The following is an 18,768-nucleotide window of genomic DNA, read 5'->3' on the forward strand; positions in this document are numbered from 1 at the left end:
TCCTCAGTCGTACACTGCCTCTATCTTCAACTGAGCTCATTCCTTGGACGGAGCCAGAGACCATGGCTCCTCCATTTAGAGCTAAATTGTTTGTCCTATCTATGATTCTGTATTATTGGCTTTCTACTGTTTCAATATATTAGTCAATCATCAGTCATCGATGATCTGCATTTAGGGCAGTCGCCCAGGTGGCAGATTACCTATCTGTTGCTTTCCTAGCCTCTCCTCAAATGTTTTCAAAACTTCGATATTTATCGAACATTCCCCTTGTCCAATCTATTACTGCTCGTCCTATTAATGAATATTTGTCCCAATTTGTTCCTTTGAATTCCATCTTTATTTTTATTTCTTTTCTACCGACACTTTTTGTACAATTTTTCATATAACTCTACACTGACTGAGCAAATGTCATGGGATAGCGGAGCACTGATGCGCAGGTGTGGTGTCTGCGCACCACACGCCCTCTATGCCAGCGGCAGTTGTATAGGAGACCTTGTGAGCAGTGGCTGTGCATGCGACAGGTGTAACATAGAACGTCGTCATGAGCTGACACCGTTCGAACCGGGTATGGTGTTCGATGCCCAATGGATGGAAGTGCGATTTCGGAAGTGGTGCGGGAATTCGGCTTCACACGATCAACCGTTTCGAGGGTGTATCGTGAATGGATGAATGCGGGTGTCACCGTCCACAACAGACGAACGACCGGCCGTCCAGCCACCCTCGATGACCGTGACCGGCGACATCTGAGACGGATTGTCAATAGTGACAGACGGGCAACCGTGCAACAAATCACGGTTCAATTCAACACAGGCCGTGATAGACACGTCTCCCAGTGGACAATCCGTAGGAACATGGGTTCTATGGGGTATGGGAGCCGGCGCCGCACACGCGTGCCACTGTTAACCCAACGTCATCGGGCACAAAGCCGCGCATCTGTCGCCAGTCACCAGGGATGGACACTGGAACAATGGCATAACGTGATATGGTCGGACGAATCACGATTTCACCTGCACCATGCCGATGGGAGGCACCGTGTATGGCCCAGACCACATGAAGCGATGGATCCCGCCTGCCTCGAAGGTGTGGTCCATGGCGCTGTGTCTCTGTTATGGTCTGGGGTGCATTTTCCTGGTATGGAATGGGCCCCCTAGTTGTTCTGGAAGAGATTTTGAATTGTACGCGGTATGTTGAGCTGCTCGGAGACCATCTCCATCCATTTTTGGCCTTCCAGCGCCCAGACGTTTCTGCGGTGTTTCAAGATGATAACGCACCGCCACATCGCTCCCACGTCGCCCAGGAATGGTTCCAGGAACATGCAGCGGAGGTCCAACGACTGCCATGGACACCCAGGAGCCCCGATATGAACCCTATGGAGCATATCTGGGATGTCCAGGAACGCAGGCTCCGTGCCATGGATCCTGCACCCACGAAGAGACCAGCATTGGCGGTCGCTCTGCAAACAATTTGGTGTCAGCTGCGTCTAGAGGACTACCAGGGACTTGTCGACTCACATCCACGGCGTCTCACTGCAGTTCGCAGGGCCATAGGAGGCCCCACACGCTATTAGGTGACTATCCCATGACAATTGCTAATTCAGAGTACTTCTGACACTAAATAAATAAATAAATAGATAAATAAATCTTTATATTATGGTCTTTCGTATTTTCAAAAGCTCCACTCAAGTTAATTCGTCTAGTAATGTCATTCCACGCCATCTCTCCACTAACAACTCGGAACATACTGCTTAGTCGAGTATCTCTTCTCCTTACTCCAAAGTCTTTCCAGCCCAAAGTTATTCACATTTTTGTAACACTACTTCCTTGTTGGAAATCACATCGAGCTGCTTTCCTTTAATCTTTTCCAGTTCTTGTATCAAGTCATCCTGGTGTGTGGGTCGCATACACTGGAACCGGATACTTACACGCCTTCTCCTTTACATCCTTACTCTAACTCCTAAATAGCTGCATAGCCATGAGAAGAGATCTGTACCCTTTACTTACAACTTCCTTAATGCGCTTACCCAATGAAATTAAGTACTTACATGTATCCCTATGAGGTACTGTCACCCCGAAAAGACAGTAATTAAAACTGAGAGGTCTTTTCTTGTTTGTGAATCTTACCACCTGACTTTCTATCCCCTTAACCATTTAACAACAATGTTTCGGTCTTCACTTAATAATACTCTATATAGTACAGCATCACCCGCAAATAGTCTTATCTGTGATTCCATTTCTTATGTTTCTTGCTTCGGAGTTCACCTTGAAACAGCACGCTACAAGAACGCTTCTCTGAATGCCGTCTTATATGAAGGATTATAACTTGTTTGAAAACTGAAACGGTAAAATTTCGAAATGAAATCTCTTCCGAGAGAATTTCCATGCAGATAAACCTCCAGAAAGTACGACATAATTGGTGTCCGACACTCTGCAGACTGCTCTAGTGAGATTTCTCCACCTCTTCTGGAGAATCAGATAAAATAACATTGTAGTCAGCAAATCTTAGGGTTTTGATTTCCTCTCCTTGGATTGTGATTCCCTTTCCAAATTCCACTTTGGTTGTCTTTATCGCGTCTTCTATATAAACACTGAAAAGGTGCGGGACACACTCAAGCCTTCCCTCACCCCTTTTTAATTACTGCTTCTCTTTCAAAGCCCTCGATTCTTATTATGAGAGACTTTTCTATACAGGTTGTAGATAATTCTTCTTTGTCGGCACCGGATCCCGATCAGACCTATCCCTTGGTCAACTCTTGTTCTTTTCCCACGCCGACGGTATTAGAGCATTTGATGCCTAGTGAGTTCATTTTCACGCCTAAGACGACACTCTGTGGCAATCTGGTTTTTAGTCACGCGATTTTTGCATGGTGCGTAATCATTTTTCAAATGACTGTATACGTCTCCAATCTAACCGTATCGCTCGAACAAAGGCAAACATCTGTTGTGCGGTTTACGACAGAGCTGAAGTGTTCACGCTGCGCGCCCAGCACTGTAAGCGGGCCGATGAGCGTATGCTATACAACCACAGTGACGTTGCTACGTCAGAGGCCTTGAGGGTTGGGCGAAGTTCTCCCAATCAGTCTCGATCATCGCGGCGATACTCGAGTTTGAAATAATGATAGAAAGAGGCCAAAAATCCACGTCGCTTTTCTTTTTTTGCTATCAGCTTTACGTCGCACCGACACACGCACCGTCTTATACCGACAATGGGACTGGAAAGGCCTAGGAATGGGAAGGAAGCGGTCGTGGCCTTACTTAAGGTACAGCCCCAGCATTTGCCTGGTGTGAAAATGGGAAACCATGGAAAACCATCTTCAGGGCTGCCGACAGTGGGGTTCGAACCCACTATGTCCCGGATGCGAGCTTAGCTGCGCGCCCCTAACCGTACGACCCACTCGCCCGGTCCACGTAATTTTCAATTTACGTTTAAGAAATAAGTTATTTACGTTAATTGTGGTGTAAGTATTTTGGCCGGTACAATAAAGAGTTCAGCCCACAACCTCAAATACTGCATTTTAAGAGGTGCTTTAGAAACATTTCTAATATAATACAGAGTGGCTTGTTGAATTATCTGATAAACTCACCAACATGCCTACCGGGAATAAAACCACTTAGGTTATTTATTTGAAGGCGTACTCTGTAGATCTACACAGTTCAAAAAAATTAGGGGAACAAGGTATGCTATGCTCCACAAAACAATACGTCATACCCAGGCATATTACCAACTAAACCTTTATTCTTTACCATTGTAGTATACAAAAGAACATCGCGTTCTTTTTCAGAACACAAACGGAAATGTCCAAATAGGGGTGGAAACAAAGTGATAACAGTCCTCCAGGGTGAATTTTTATCACAGTTGGAGTGCTTCAGTATGCTGTATGTCCTCCACCGGCATTTATCACAGCTTGGCACCAACGTTACATGCTCCGTATAAGTCGACGGAGGTCACGTTGCGGTATCAGATCCCATTCTTCAATGAGAGCCTGTTCAAGGTCTTGGAGAGTCTGTGGTGGAACAGAACGCCCACGAACACTTCTGTCAAGCCTATCACACACATGCTCGATGGTATTAAGGTCGGGACTCACTGTTGGCCATTCCACCTCTTTAATGTCCTGTTTTCGCAAAACAGCTCTGATGATGCGCGCTATATGAGCCCTGGCATTGTCATGTATAGTACGAATTCAGGGCCAACACCATATGCAGCAACCAACACATGCCGTAGCAGTATCTGCTCGATGTACCCCGGGGCGGTAGGATTACCACGGACGACAACAAGATCCGTACGGCCATCAATACTGATGCCACCCCACATCATCACAGAACCTTGTCTGAATCGGTCGCCTTCTTGGACAACTTTTCGCATGTACTCCTCACCTCGGCGTCATTGACATCCATCACGCTGTGTCAGGGGAAATATGGATTCGTCTGCGAAAAACACAGGTGTCCATTGGCGAATTTGCCTGTTGACATGGATACGGGCAAACAGAAGGCGAGCTGCGCGACGTTGCTGCGTTCAACGGGGCACTCGAACAGAACGTCTGGGTCGTAACGACACTACTCTCAACCTGTTCCTTACTGTCTGGTCAGACACTGTGACTCCAGTGACCGTCCTGAGGTCTTCTTGCGGTTCTCTGGCAGTTGCTGAACGACGTCGCAACGCACAGATGGTCAGATATCGGTCATCCTATGGGGTTGTCCAACCCTCCTTGTGAACTGGCATGTCTCACTGTAGCATTTCCACAAGGGGTGAATAACTGACGGAGAGACACTGAGATCCATCCTTCCTGGATGAAAGTGACGGCCCTTGCGACTTGAACCTCCTTAAGATGTCCCATGGGATGTGCTGGTTGACGTACAGCGTGCTCAAATTACCGGAGTAGTCTGTGCACCTTACAACGACACACGGACGCACCGTTATTCACTTTGTGTTAAGGGGTTACCTGAGAGTTTAATGCATGGCTACGCGTACAGATGGAGTATAACATCGATTTGACATACCCTGAGTAGCTACGGTCTCACCATTGGAACCCCATCAACCAAATTAACGTTCACAAACCAGACACTACAAAACATGTTCCCTTAATTTATATTTAGTAGATGCATTAAATTGTAGTTGTACTTTAATTTTGGATGGTAAATATTTATGTCCTCACTTGCGATGAAACTCCCTGGCCATTTAGAGGCTAGCTATTATCATTGGATGCCTGCTAAGTTTTAAATACTACTTTCAGGAATTCAGTGAACAGGGAAAGTCAGACAACACTACAAAACTGTGCAAACACAAGTAGTAAACTTGTTGAATTACGTAATCATATTACTTTGTGCTTAAGGAATGACACGAATTTTACTTTTTTAATGGGAATAGTGTCACTTTCATCCAAGGAATGGTAAACCGTAGCTTGTACACTGAAACCCTGTACCTTTGTAGACTGTACCACAAATATTATGACGTGTCACTGTTCCTTGAATGAATAAATAGAAGAAAATAAAACTGGCTGTTTAAATGGAGTGCAGTGTAAATCTTGAAGTGGTTAGGATTTTTCTTCTTTTTTTGTTTGCGATTATAGCGTTTTATTTTAAATACTGTGGGGGAGAGCTTCGTGATCATAATCGACGTCGCTGCTCCCTTCCCTACAAAGTGTGTTCGCTCTCTCGCTTCACTGCGACGTATACTTGCTACGTAAGCTGTCCGCATTTACGTGATGCCAGCCGGGCCGTAGTGGGCTAGCCTCAACGGACGCCCCAAGATGGACACCTCTGATCTATAAACACTGTAGTACCTTTCATTGTGTCGACCTGGTTATTGTCGATGGGCAAGACACGTGTTCATGAGTGTGCACCCTCAGAAGAGTTTTGTTTACATGAGTGTATATTACCATGAGATGTTTTTGCGTGCTTTACAACGAAGGGGGTTCGTATTATTGTAACGAGTTGGCGGTGTAGTAGATAGTATTCATTCCAATAAACACTTGCATACAGTTAAACTCGTTAGGGCTCGCTCTCAGTTCTCAGACACACCAAGGTTTCAGTCTAACACTTACACGCACTGTGCACTATTACTTGTAAGCTAGGGCACTTCAGGAATAAGGTTGACGTACACTTCAAGCGGTCGCACTGTTTACAATCTAAGCGCAAGTTCGTATGAGACCCACGGTTCCCACTCAGACTGCAGTCACTTCTTCTATACTGTACTCCCTCGTTGTCTACTCAGAGATCTCCGTGGACTCTGTCGCACGCTGATCCAGTATTCAGGTGGTACTTACCCCAAAGCACTGTTTCGCTGACCGCAGCCTTTATATAGGGGGACTGACACTTCGGGACCCATAAGGCACTGGAAGCCTGTGGAAACCTCTGGATAGCCGGGCTGAGTGGCTTAGACGGTTGACCCCAATTGGGGAGGTTCGATCTTGGCTCAGTCCAGTGGTATGTGAAGGTGCCTTGTATCGGTAGATTTAATGGCTCATAGAAAAACTCCTGCGGGACTAAATTCCGGCATCTCGGCGTCACCGAAAACCGTAAAAGTAATTAGTGGGACATATGCAAATAACATTATTAAACCTCTGGGTATGAAAGGGTCTCGGTTGACCGTTCTCGTCGTTCCCACACTGCCCGGGCGGTGAGTGGCTTGGCAGCCTTCCCTAGCCCATCTCGTCTCCAATGGGTTGTCGGTAGTGGCGCGAGGGTGCGGGACTTTCCCCGGCGATCGCCCGGCGTGGAGCAAGGCTCGTTCCGTAAGAGGAGGCCTTCCGTACGACATTGTTCATTTTGCTGCCACATTATGTTCCGCGACAGATGAGACAGTGACATAATGCAATAACCATAAACTGTGTTTTTTGTTGTTCCCAAACATATACTGATATTGTAAATAGCCCAGTTGGTTGTGTTTGGGAGATACGTTCGCTTCTTGCAAGAAGAACGTCTTCATGAAACTTAAGCCGCAATGAAGTGATTACTACGCGAAGGAGAGTACGGCGGGTGGTATAAGACGAGGGGCAAAGCAAACTAACACGCAACTCAGAAATACCTCACTCTAAATGAAACTCCTCCCTCGGAAAAAAATTCGTAAATTGTTAAAACATGTTAAGAATTGCGGGCATTCATCCCTACCTTCCGTACGATTATTTGTACTCATCTCCAAAACACGTCAGTTGTTCAATCAGAATTACCGTTCAAACTAACAGTCATTCTTAAACAAGAGGAGAAGTACATGAGGCCATTATGGATACAACTCTTGCATATAAGAAAAACGGAGCATTTCTAAAACAGAGAATATAAAGTGGAAAGGTTTCATTAACCAGTCGTTCAAATTTAACCAGAAGGGATGTAAAGCTCGCCACACCACAGTACCATCAATCTTTACGGACTATATAAAGCCGCAGCCCGTTATTATGGCCTGCAGATTACGGCAGCGCATTCATACAGTACACAATACCCCCGTCCCCCACTCCGGTTATACACAAACTCTCTGGCTCGAGTTTCGATATATCAGACAGTCTACTTTCATATTTCCTTCGAGTTTCTCTCTGACAGTCTTACTCTGATATGATACTTGTCCGCAGACGACCGAGCGGAGTGGCGAGCATTCGGGCGACTCGTGGGTTCGATCCCTACCGACGACTGTCCCGAGGATAGTTTTCCACATTCAGTTCCAGGCAAATGCCGGGACATAGGCCACATCCGATTCCTTCCACCAAATTCCATTCCCCACCGTTCGTTTAATCTTCATTAGCTCCTCAAGTGAGGTTGTAAGGGCCTTATTTTTACGTTTACAACAAGCTGTCACTTCTTCATCCCACTACGATGTTCGCTTTTCCCCATCCTGACTCAAGCATTCCCTTGCTGTTTCTACTACACCACCCCAGTCCCTCCCCTCCCCCCCCCCCCAATTTCTCCCTATATCCTATGGATTAATTAAAAATATAATATTTACTGGATGAAATTAAGGAGGGAAAGTTGTGGTTTAATAACATTTAAAAGTATTGGCGTAAATTAAACGAGTTCTATCAATATAGCCTGGCAATTCTCACATTAAAAAAAAACCCGCCTGAATTCACGAAGTTTCTATAAAGAGTTCCAACAGAACTAGTTGGTTATCGTTCTTCCACTTGACGTTCAACACAGCTAATTACTGAACACGTACAGCTACCAACTTCCGCTTTTAACGGGGTACACGAGAGGCTTTCATAAAGTAGAAAACTGGTCGTTCTTGCTGCACAATTATCTGGACTGGATAGTAACAGTCTCTACTCTTGAACTTTAAGATCCTGTGTTTAATACAGGTGTGGTCCACACATTAAATATCAGAAGAACAACTGGACATTAAATTACGTTTCATTAAATTAGATTACTGTGTTGCATCAAGCAACAGAAAAAATATTTCAGTGCTAAGTTTTGTATTAATACCTAACACCGTCCAAATACTTATTTAGACGAGTATAAGCAGTGGTAGAAAAGGCCTCTCTGGCTTCCACAGCTAGGAGACACGCATGTAGTTCCTTTTTTACACAAATGATCCCTACTCCACACGGAATCATCATCTTCCCAGCTTCACTATTGCGTGTTCCTGTGGCGGTTGGTCGTGAAGGCCCTCGACTAGACGAATTGACGATCGCCGTTGAAATCCCCGTCCCTGCCAGTAATAGAACCTGGGATTATACAGACGGAAGGTCAGAAAGTAGACCATCCTGACAAGGAGTCAGACTTCTTCACCCTGTATAACTTATTATTTTCATATCACATTTACAGTAACATACATATTAATTTTGTGCCCCATATTGTCTACAGTATCGTATAGATATTTAGTGCTATCATATTAATTGGAATGTATTGTACATAACTCAGGGAACGAACTTGGGACCTAGCTGACAAATGTCATATACAGACGAGAGTGGAGAGTGTAGGGCGCTGAGGAATGCTGAATAGGTTTTCCAGGTGCAGGATATAAAGCGAGGGCTCTGTCAGCCATGAAGAACTTGTTTATTCTCAGAGAGTTCAGTAAACTTCCTCTCCTAGATTATCCAGAACACATTTCCAACAATGCGGGAGATAAGGTCCGGTGAGTGTGGCGGGTGTTCAAGTACTTCCCACCCGCAGCGCTGAAGTTGCCTCCGCACATCCTCCGCTCCAAACGGTCTGGCGTTGCCATGGATAAGGATGACTTTGTTAGATTATCCGGGTGTTCGTCGCTAATGCCAAAACGCAACTGCCTCTACAGGAGAGTTCTGTCGTACGTTGTACCATATGGAAGGAAGTGTGACGCAATCACGCCTCTTCAGTAGTTAGACACAATGAGGATTAGCTTAAATACGGTTAAGGTTTTTCCGGAATAATGTCTTCATGTCGATTACGCATGTCGCCATTCTGTAACTGGCGTTTGAGTTCTGCTTCATACGCTCTGGCCCATTCTGCACGCAGCCTGATTCACTACTGTGCGTGGTACCGTCATCTCGTTCTTTGTCCATGTACTATTACTGCCATGCTTTCGAGGGCATAAGACCATACGTTAGCTGCCACGACTTAGGACCCAACCTTCATATTTATTTTAAAAAAACTTTTCTCAGCTTATCCCAGTTATTTCTAGGGTCACTGGAGGCTCCTCAGCTCATTCTGGTTTTGGCCGGGAGTTTACTATTGTCTTTCATCAATACGGCGATTCATCCAATTTTAAGTTACGGTTTGTGTTCGAGAGTGATATTCAATAATTACAAACAAAACGTCCTGCGGCGGGATGAGTGGCTCAGACGGTTGAGGCGCTGGCCTTCTGGTCCCAACTTGGCAGGTTCGATCCTGGCTCAGTCCGATAGTAATAATAATAATAATAATAATAATTATTATTAGTCCGGTAGTATTTGAGGGTCTTCAAACACTGGTAGATTCACTGGCACATCAAAGAATTCCTGCGGGGCAAAATTCCGACACCTTGGCGTCTCCGAAAACCATCAAAAGTAGTAAAAATAATAACAATATTATTTATTATTAAAAGTCGCACAACGAACAACAGGTTTAATTTCCGTTACAATGCATTAGTACACCTTCCATACAGGCGAATCGTGAAATAATCTGTAAATGAGTCACTCCTGAATCGTGTGATAAATCAGGAATGTACTCTAGAAATGTGTACGAGAAAAACATTTCAATATTTCAATATTTAACGATAGCTGCCTGGGTTATCGATCTCACAAATACACGACAAAATTTCCTTTTAGCAGAAATTCGAATTACTTTCTCCACAAAACAACATCTTATTACCTGAATAATCTATGTCTCCTATATGTAAAAAAGCAAAGTAACGAGGAAATCGACATTAGGTCAGCCAATGGATGCAATATTTAGGTGTTCGAAACCAAGTTACTGACGAATATGCGCAGCATGAAACTAATATTGACAGCACCATAGCCAATTTATTCTCTTTTATTTAATAAAAAGGTGAGCATGGATAAGCTTAGTGAATGCGTTTAATGATCGATCTCACGAAACAATCGTATTACCCTGTTTAGCACAAAATCAAATTCCTTCCTAGGCAAAACAAAATATATAATTAAACCCCGGGCTTAACAAGTAGCGTGCACAACGGTTATGCTAAGAGGTTTGTATAAATATTAGGGGTATGGTCCATCACAACCCCTAGAATATATGTTACTCTCGCTACATTGCGGAAGAGCGGGATAGACAATACCTCTGTCTAGAATCACACTCGTACCGAAACACCTAAGAATTATTTATTCTCAAAAGTAAACCGTAAATTGAAATATTACCTGATAGCAGAAAAGAAGCTTATGTTATATTCGTTCAATGTCAGTTTACTTCCCCCTTTGCAATTTCAAGCATAACACGTTAACGGACTGCAATGACTTCATTTAAGCCCCGCACAAGGAAAATTCAAGCGAACTGTCTGGCAGTTCTATGGCATCTGAAAAAGACTAATTTTGTGCTTCTTTTTGCCTCGAATTATCACAGAGCTCAGAGTGAATATCAAGGAGGGAGAGAAAGAGAGGTATAACAAGTCTTTTGTCTATTTCTGGATCATTACTCATGTCAAGTCCACATAAAAGAAAGAAACAGAGCAGAAAGAGGACAGTTGCAACTTCAATCCCCAATGAAATTTAGAAAAGGAAGAAGTTAAAACACGGCTGCATAAGACAGGAGGGTGCGCAGATGGATATCACCTGGGGCTTGTCACCAATGCAGCAGAGGTTCGAATCCCGACAAATGCAAGTAGGATTCTTGAACTGAAAAATCACGTGCCTGGATGTGGGTGGTATCCTTATATAAAATTCCGAAAGAAACACAATATTACTGGAGCTCGGTACGTGGGAAATGGCTCATCCTTCAGTTCATAATTCCTTTATAATTTTGAATTCAACAACAGGGCAGAGGCCTTGAGACGGTCCAGCGGAAGGGAAAGGTACATGATCGCCTAATGGTTGGCAGGTTGTGATCACGTTACTCTTTGACCGATCAGTTCCCTTGAAGCTTCCAGCTTGTTCAAACGGACTTGGTTTTCGTCTGCATTATCAGTGATGTGCGGAAGGCCAATAAAACGCAGACGTATTTTTCGTAATGAATCTGAGAGTAGGAATTTCACGTGCACATTGTCGAAAGTCATCAGGCACATCGTACGCCGACCGTTCAGAAATCTTTTACTGCATATTTCAGAAATGAATCTGATATGAACACACTAAAACCTGCAATTATGTATCTCAGGGTTGCAGTTCTCATTGAAACTAGTATTTGCTATGACAATAAATAAATCCAAAGGCCAGACATTTTCATTTTATGTTTTTAAAGGAAAATCGCAATCTAAATGTCTAAGGCCGTTTTAATTATAACTCATATACAGTTGTATGTGCTGTTCAGCTGGGAAAATGATCCATTCGATGCATGGGTTCGTCCCCTATGGCACACTACATGACTATCTTAATGTTATTGGCTTTACGTCCCACTAACTACTTTTACAGTTTTCGGAGACACCGAGGTGCCGGAATTTAGTCCCGCAGGAGTTCTTTTACATGCCAGTAAATCTACCGACACGAGGCTGAAGTACCTTCGTATACCACCGGACTGAGCCAGGATCGAACCGGCCAAGTTGGAATCAAAAGGCCAGCGCCCCAACCGTCTGAGCCACTCAGTCCGGTACATGACTACCTTACTGCAATGCTGGTAACGGGCACATAAAACCAGGAAGTTAATTCCTGAGGGCGAGAACACAGCAGGTGGCTCAGTGTTCCAGTGGAATAATTTATTTTTCCTCTCCAGGCGTAGTGAAAATTTGTTTAATTCAGCAGGCAAAACGCGCGGAGGTCGATAGTATTCCAAGAAGTTTGGTCCGATACACTACTACAGTTCGTTAATTACAGTTTACAAAGTTGGAGAACAACACGCATCGTATTCCGTTACCTCAGCAAGCAAAATAGGTCTACTCAACGTTGAATACTGCAGAAGTTAATGCTGCCCAACCTAGACCGTGCAACACGAGGTGCACTCGGCCTGCAGACTGCGGGAGGAAAGAGTCTGGTACACACACGCACGTAAATTAACAGTCGTCCTAGCGTTGTAAGATGTGCGTTGTCTCAGCAGCATACAGCTGCAGTACATAAACGGTACTGAATAGGACTGTTCGTCTTCTATTAACACCACCTTGCTTTTTGCCATTGAGGAGAGATTCACTCAATATAATCAGAAAATGACCTTATAAATATACTGCCTTATTTTTCCAAGGAACTGACTGTTTCAGCAAGTACAGTAAATGAAATGGCGTATGGCTTTTAGTGCCGGGAGTGAAGTTTAAAGCATGGAATGTATTACTGCATACGGGGGAGAACGTATAGCACTGCGGGAATACGAACTGCTGTGTGCACGATGAAAAGGACGTTGATCTACTCCTGCCATTAAGCCCGAAGTCCATTAAGTCTGAAAGGGCTCCGATTACTATCACATTACCACATAAATGACACACTGTACGAGAATCAAAGTCCACGTAAGTGATAAAAAGTATCCAAAGTGCATGATAACTAAGCATTGTTCAACGATATATCAAGTTACTTTATCCACGAGATTTTATCTTTCTAATCTGACATAGAAACTAATTCAAGAACACATTAGTTATCGCAAATGATTGTACAGAAAACTAGTAACGACAATGTACCCCGATTAAACATTTTTGTGTCCTACTATTCTTTTTTATGCTTACAAAAATGAACAATGCACAGCGAAAACTCACTAACGCGAAAATGTGTGTCATTAATCCGGAAGGGCTTAGAAATGCTACTACTTTACATATCTGATGAAACAAGTATTAGGTAGTAATAATAAGAAGAAGAAGAAGAAGAAGAAGAAAACAATTAGTGTTCGGAAGTTTATAACCTAAAGTACGAAAAATGCAAAATAATATCCCTAAAAATAGCTAGGGGCCGATGTTAGACCCCTTTAAACAACAAGCATCATCATCATCTTCATAAAAAACTAGACCTAATAAAAAGTAAAATGTGCAAGGACAGGTAGGAAAAATATTAAACGTATCAGAAGTGTATAAGCAATAATACATGAGAGACACATCATAGCCTCGAGGCGCAGTTCTCCTTCTGTTTTCCTAAAAAGGAACCAACAAGTAATAGCATGCTTCTTGTAGTGGCGCAAGATTAGCGATTGTTTGTTATTTTGTGTTTCCCCTGTGAGATGTCGAGCCACTGTTTCTCGTCCAGGATGACAATCTCTACCTACGTCCGTTCAGTAGAGGTCAGAATGTAATGTATTAGGATGTAAACGCAATGAAACAAATAAGTTTGCTCAAGATTTGCCTACACATTAGGAGCATAACTATTACAGCCCCTGAAATGTATCTTACTCATGCTGCATTACGGAAAAGCGGGATAGGCTACCACTAGCCAAATTTGTTTGCATTCTAACGTATTACCGCCCAGAAGTTCGAGTTCTAAATGTCCAGGCTCTATTTTTCATTTCTGAACATTATTATTCTCGTATCAGAAACATAGATACTGTACACAGTTATAATTACTATATTACATTTGCCCAAAACTTGGCCACTTCCAATGCGTTTCTTGATACATTTTATCTTGATCGATGTAGTCACATCTTACCAAATTAACCTTGCATCCACCAACTCCAGATCTCAGTCTATTCAGAGACTTCCAAATCATCCATTCTTCGTCGTGGTCAGGAGGCAGAGTTTCAGAAAATCTTATCCAGCCAGGGGGAAGGTAGGATGTAGCCGTCCATAATTGCAACCTGGCTTTTTCAGTAGTGGTTCTAAGTTCCTTCGAAGTTCTGAGAAAACTCTTCTTTGACTTTAATCGATGCAGATGCGGTTCGTGCCCATATAGAGGATGGGTCCTTTCCTGTTCCGCTGTCTTTCTTTCCTTGTTCGCAGCTATTTCTCTTCGAACAGAAGGAGGTGCTATTCCTGCAAGGTGGTAGAGCCATTCGACTGGACTGGATTTCAAGAAACCTGTTATAATTCTACAGGCGTCTGTGACAGCTATATCCACCTGTTCGGCATATGTTGAATTATACAAAACAGGACATGCATACTCTGGCCGCAGTATAACATAGTGCCATTGTACAAGTTCGGATGGTTTTAGATTGGCTACCCCACTGTGATCCGGCAAGTTTCCGTAAAACATTGTTCCTGGTGGACTTGCAGTTCCTGCAGTGCTTCTTGATCGTAAGAGGTCCATCAAGTGTCACGCCTAGATATTTTGAAGACTCGCAGTGCTTCAGTTCCACCCCTGACTATACTATCTTTAACTTGCGAGTAGCGTCCCCATTTCTCACATGAAAAGCACACACTTCTGTCTTTGGGGGGTTTGGTTTATCTAGAAAACAGGGCCAGTTGGCCGTGCGGTTAGGGGCGCGCAGCTGTGAGCTTGCATCCGGGAGATAGTAGGTTCGAGCGCCAATGTCGGCAGCCCTAAAGATAGTTTTCCGTGGTTTCCCATTTTGACACCAGGCAAATGTTGGGGCAGTACCTTAATTAAGACCACGGCCGCTTCTTTTCCACTCCTAGCCCTTTCCTATTCCATCGCCGCCATAAGACCTATCTGTGTCGGTGGGAAGTAAAGAAAAAACAATAGTAAGAATATCTAGAAATATCATTAAGGTAATCCGTGAGGGTGTTCTCCACTGATTCAAAATCTGTACTCTGAGTGGCTAGATCGAGGTCATCAGCATACAAGTAGCTACTGAAAATGGGGGCTATGGGTTGGTCGTTCATGTATATATTGAACAGAATTGGAGCCAGCACACTTCCTTGCGGAAGATCGTTTTTCTGTAGTCTCCATCGACTACGCTGTTCTTGGAAACAAACAAAGAACCTGTGATTCTGCAAAAGAGTGGCAATGAGTCTCGTTAGGTTAAAGTCCCTGGTTAGATTGTAGACCTTGACTAGTAGTAGCTGGTGGTTTACAGTGTCGTACGCTGCTGATAAGTCGACAAATACCATTCCTGTCACCTTACGAGCCTCAAATCCATCATCTATAAACTGTATGAGGTTTAACAACTGTCCGGTACGTCTTTTACCAGGACGAAATCCAGATTGCTGAGGTATAAGAAATGGGGAATTTAAGATCAATCAATCAATCAATCAATCAATCAATCAATCAATCAATCAATCAATCAATCAATCAATCAATCAATCTTTCCAGCAGTTTGTAAAGGTGATATAGTAGTGCAGTTGGTCTAAAATTCTTTGGATCATTCCCTTCTTTGCCAGGTTTCAGCAAGGCAATCACTCGGCTCCTCCGCCATATCTTTGTAATCTTAAATAATAATGCTATTTGCTTTACGTCCCACTAACTACTTTTACGGTTTTCGGAGACGCCGAGGTGCCGGAATTTTGTCCCGCAGGAGTTCTTTTACGTGCCAGTAAATCTACCGACACGAGGCTGACGTATTTGAGCACCTTCAAATACCACCGGACTGAGCCAGGATCGAACCTGCCAAGTTGGGGTCAGAAGCCCAGCGCCTCAACCGTCTGAGCCACTCAGCCCGGCTTTGTAATCTTGTTTCAGCTCATACAGTTATTGAAAAGTTGGAGAATCCATTTCTTTGTCATTAAACGAAAGTGTTTAATTTGCTCAATTCGCATATCATCCAAGCCAGCTGATTTTCCATGTTTACTCTGTTCGATAGCCTTCTCTAATTCTTCCATGGTGAATGATGATGTGAGGTCGACGCTCCCCTCACGTTTGCAATTTCGGTTTTTGTGATTTGTGGGTTGCCTTCCTGTTCAGCAGTAACTGATGTGCCATTTCGTTAGCAGTGATATTATGATGTGCGGTGGTCTTGGTCGGATCATTGCTTAGAATTTTCAGAAGTCTCCAAGCTGTATGACTGACTCTTTTCAGATCCAAGTTACAATGTATCAATAGTTTGTATCCACTGATCCCCTTTGGTCTCTCTAATAGAGGAAATAAGCTTGTTCCTTGCTTCCACGGTTGCCTCACTGAAAGGGTTTTCTTCAAATATAAGTTGCTGTATTCTGCTAGTAGCGTGGCTTGATCTGAAGAAAACCCGGGGATATAAGATGTTCGATAGCAACGGGGGACAGACATCCTTGAGCATCTCTTTACAGCTGTGGTGAAGGTGTCATAACAACTGGGTACTGGTTCTATAGCAGATACTTCGGCGTCCAGCAATTCCGCAAATTTTGACCAGTCTGCCTTCTTAAAATTAAACCTCCTCCGAAAGGATAACGTCTGGGGTTTTATAGCAGCAAATACATGGCACATTATTGGTCTATGCTGTGAATTGGGTATTGGGGAACAGACAGATTTTACACATTGATGGCTGATAATCCTGTTGCCAAATATGAGGTCAGGATTGTAAGCTCTCCTCCACCTGCCGCTGTTAAAGGATCCAGGTAATTTTGCATCATGGATTAAAGTCAGCTGGCTTATTTCTGCCCATTCTTGTACTTCTGTCCCATTCTCATCTTCGTGGTCATAGCCCCAAACAGTACTATGGCTGTTGAAATCACAATCACAATCTGCACATGTTTGTTTCCGAAAATGGATGGTTTGTTTACAGTGAATTCAGCACCAGGTGGTTTATAAAGTGATGAAATGGTGCAGTTAGCTGTTTCTACACTAAGGATTTCTATGTTATTTTCCTGTGTGAATGCTGTGGATGAAATTTGGATATGAGGATGCACAAAAATAGCACTTCCATATTTATCATGTGGTCTTTCAATGGCGAGACGCATTCCGTCTATTTTTGGCTTGCGCACATCACAACTTCTATGTTCTCCTGTATGCACAGTATATGGCATTGATGGTTACTGCATACAGTTCTTCTTTGGCTGGTGTCATGTCTTCTATGTTAACAGAGATAATCGTTAACTGTGACCCTGAAAAGGACTCAGGTGTGGATGTTTCTGGTGTGAAAGGATCAGGTTATTCATTCTCGGACGTTGCCCAGGGTACGCCCGATTGCTTTTATTAACTTGATCACAAATTATCGCAATCTTCGGGGAGGCTCCTTTCTTAACATGTGAACGAAGTAGGCTGCTTTCCTGTGTTGTGCGAAGATTTTCCGCCAGAACGGAGTACCTCCTAGTTGGAGAACATTCTATGATACATTCACATATTGCGGCTGATGACCTCGATGTTGGGCCCCTTTAAACAACAAGCATCATCACATTGACATATCAAAGACCTGTAGTTGGTTCAATGACGGAGTCTTCTACGCCATAAAGCAGCAACAGTATTCAGTGCCGATCCTGGTTTTGACTTCTACACCGTGATCCTATTCTAGTAACAGCTACTTGAAATGTGAGGGAGGCAACAGCGTTTCGCTCAATGATTTTGTTTTCCGAATGTTTATGTTAATGCCGAACTCTTTGCTTACTTCGCTGATGCGGTACAAAAGGAACTGAAGGTCAGCAAGTGTGACAGTGTCATCGGTAGAGGGTGCCTGAATTTCCACCATGGCACGTCATCAGGGATTTGACCTGCTCCGTCAGCAGTCAAGTCAGCTGCCTCTGACAGTGAAGACGACACGCAGACCATCAGCCGTATCGCATTTGAATGAACTGTCAAGTCTTACGCCCAAAGAAGAGATGTCATTGACGTCACTACTAAGGTGAACACTCGTGATTATCAGGTGGTGATAATGATTCCTTTTTAAGAGGAAGTACAACTGGGCAATCATCCCCTATTAACACTAATCGCAGTGGAAAATGGAAGGCATCCGTCACTTCAAAAAATGAAGGTATCGGCGAAAGAAAGACAAGGGGCACGAAAGGTATGAAAATGAGACACCCCCTAGGCCTCGAGTGGTCTAATACCGCCCGGATCGGAAAAGAACAACAGTTGACCAAGGGAGGTCGTATAGGATAGATGAAAGTGAGGAGCTTGGCAAAGTAGAAGAAAAGTCAGGACACGTGGTGGCTCACGTGGGAGAGCTGCAGCACTACGGTCCACTGTTCCTTTCTTAGAACATGTTCAAGGTAATTTTAGATGCTTTATTCACAATTTGCTTTACGTCGCATCGACACAGTTAGGCTACGATGGGATAGGAAAGGGCTAGGAGTGCAGCCTGGTGTGAAAAATGGGAAAGCATGGAAAACCATCCTCAGAGCTGCAGACTATCTCCCGAAATCAAGTTGATAGCTATACAAACCGCGCGATCATTTGCTCGGTAATATTCTCTGTATGCCATACGCTTAGTAAGTGTATACATTTTTTAACATTGTTTCAAAAAAACCGGTAACAGAAATAATAAATGCTGATACGTTGAGGGTCGTCATTTCGAGCAC

Source organism: Anabrus simplex, chromosome 3 (assembly GCF_040414725.1).
Source record: "Anabrus simplex isolate iqAnaSimp1 chromosome 3, ASM4041472v1, whole genome shotgun sequence".
In the NCBI taxonomy this organism is placed as follows: Eukaryota; Metazoa; Arthropoda; class Insecta; order Orthoptera; family Tettigoniidae; genus Anabrus; species Anabrus simplex.